The following is a 3066-nucleotide window of genomic DNA, read 5'->3' on the forward strand; positions in this document are numbered from 1 at the left end:
ATTGGATTTGCTTATGTGTGTGTATATACATATACATGCTTCATTTGTTCTAGAGAACCTATTCTAAGACACATGTCAAAGTATATGAGACCCAGTCTTGCTATAATCCTTTCTAAGAAGTATTCTGGCTGTATTTATTCCAAGGCTGACTTCTTTCTTCTTGTTGTACTCTTGTATATTTAGTTATTCTTCACCAACACTGTAATTCTAAAGTATCATTTCTTTTACAGTCTCTCTTATTCATTGTCCAGCTCTCCCATGCATATGAGGTCACTGAAAACTCCATGGCTTGGGTCAGGCACACCTTAGTCCTCAAAGTGAAACCTTTGCTCATTAAAGCTTTAAAGAGATCTTTTGGAACAAATTAGTCCAAAGCAATACATCCTGTGATTTCTTGACTACTGCTTCTATGGACACTGATTATCGATCCAAGTAAAATTAACTCCTTGACAACTTCAATCTTGTTTTCATTTATTGCAATGTTGTTTACAGGTTCAATTGTAAGGATTTTTGCTTTCTTTATGTTGAGATGTAATAAATACTGAAGGCTATAGTCTAATCCTCATCAATAAGTGCTGTAAGTCCTCTTCACTTTCTGCAAGTAAATTTGGGCCATCTGTATATCGTTAAGTTGTTTATGAGTCTTCTTCCAATCTTAATGCCTCATTCTTCTTCATATAGTTTAGCTTCTTAAATTATTTACTCAGCATACATATCAAATAAGCATGGTGAAAGGATACAACCCTGATGCATACCTTTCTTGTTCTGTTAAAATGACTTCCTCTTGGTCTACACATAGATTTCACATTAGCACAATTAAATGTTCTGGTATTCCTATTCATCACAATGTTATACATACTTTCTTATGGCCCACACAGTAAAATGCTTTGCATAGGAAATAAACACAGGCAAGGAAGAAGTGCAGCCAGAATGCTCCTTGGAGGCCAAGCTGGCCAAACTTTGTCTCTTATACTTGGGACATATTGTCAGGAGGGACCAGTCGCTGGAGAAGGATATCATGTTTGGTAAGGTGGAGGGTCAGGAAAAAAGAGGAAGACCCCCAACGAGATGGATTGGCCAAGTAGCATCATCGATGGACTCAAGCGTGGCAACAGTAGTGAGGTTGGTCCAGGATTGGGCAGTATTTTGTTCTGCTGTGCATAAGGTCACTATGAGTCGGTACCAACTCGATGGCATCTAATAACAACAACAGACATCTTTCTGGCATTCTCTGCTTTCCACCATGATACATCTGACATTAGCAAAGGTATCTCTGTTCATATCTGGCTTGAATTTCTGACAGTTCTCTGTCAATATATTGCTGCAACCATTTTTAAATTATCTTCAGCAAAATTTTACTTGTGTGTGATATCAATATGATCCAATAATTTTCACATTCTGCCATATCACCTTTCTTTGGAATGGGCATAAATACGGACCTCTTCAAGTCAGTTAGCCAGGTAGCTTCTAAATATCTTGATATTGCTGAGTATGCAATTCCAGAGTTAGTTTCATTTATTAAAACACCTCAATTTGTATTTCATGAGTTACTAGAGTCTTGTTTTACACCAATGCCTTCAGTGTAGCTTGGACATCTTCTTTCAATAACATTTGTAATGGAAGAAATCAGTTCTACATAAAAGCTTCATTCCATAAAAGAACATAATAAAGATATAAAGTCAATAAACAATACAATGAAATGGCAAGGAATTTAAGAGAGGCAAACATCACGTGAAGTTCTGGTGTGGTGCTGTGGGTTAATGCACTGGACTTAAAAATCAGTTTGAACTGCAAGGTTTGTTTGTTTGTTTGTTTGTTTTTTCTGGCAGTCCATGGTACATTCAATATTCTTCTCCAACACCAAAATTCAAATGCATCAATTCTCCTATGGTCTTCTTTATTCACTGACAGCTTACACGTGCATATAAGGCTATTGAAAATATCATGGCTTGGATCAGGTGCACCTTAGGCCTCAAACTGATATTGAACACTTGAAAGGGGTCTTGTGCAGATTTGCCTAATGCAATACACCATTTGATTTCTTGACTGCTGCTTCCATGAGTGTTGATAGTGGATCTGAGCAAAATGAAGTCTTTGACAACTTCAATCTTTTCTACTTTTATCATGATGTCATTTATTGTTCTGGTGGTGATGATTTTTGTTTTCTTTACACTGAGGTGCAACCCATACTGAAGGCTGTGACCTTTTATCTTCATCAGGTAAGTATTTTAGGTCCTCTTTGTTTGCATCAAGCAAGGTTGTATCATCTGCATATCTCAGGTTGTTAATGAGTCTTCCTCCAATCCTGATGCCACATTCTTCTTCATCTAAATCCAGTTTCTCAGATTATTTGATCAATATACTGATTGAATAAATATGATTTTAAAAAAATACAACCCTGGTGCACACCTTTTCTGACTTTAAACCATTTAGTGCCCCCTTGTTCTGTTCAAATGACTGACTCTTACTCTATGTACAGGTTCCTCATGAGCACAATTAAGTGTTCTGGAATACTCATTTTCCACAATGCTGGCCATAGCTTGGCATGATCTACACAGCCAAAAGCCTTTGTGTAGTCAATAAAGCACATGTAAACATCTGTCTGGCATTCTCTTCTTTCAGCCAAGATCCACCTGATATCAGCAATGGCATCCCTCATTGCACGTCCTTGTTTGAAACTGACTTGAACCTCTGGCAGTTCCCTGTCAATGTACTGTTGCAGCTGTTTTTGAATTATCTTTAGGAAAATTTTACTTGCGTGTGACATTGATTATTTTGTCCAATGATTTCCACATTCCTTTGGGTAACCTCACTTTGAAATGGTCACAAACATGTAGCTCTTCTAATGAGTTGACTATGTACTGTCTTCCAAATTTCTTGGCATAGATGAGCGAGTGCTTCCTTGTCGGGGACCTGCCTCGACATAGGGGTTTGGTTCACGAGGAGGAGATACCTGACGGCGATTGCAATATATCAAGAATACACAGAAAGAGACAAAGAGAGAGACAATGAGGCACCCCAAAGCCAGGGTGGATACATCACTGGTGGGCAGGCTTGGGACTACAG

The sequence above is a fragment of the Chrysochloris asiatica genome, unplaced genomic scaffold, assembly GCF_000296735.1.
Source record: "Chrysochloris asiatica unplaced genomic scaffold, ChrAsi1.0 scaffold00070, whole genome shotgun sequence".
Taxonomy (NCBI): domain Eukaryota; kingdom Metazoa; phylum Chordata; class Mammalia; order Afrosoricida; family Chrysochloridae; genus Chrysochloris; species Chrysochloris asiatica.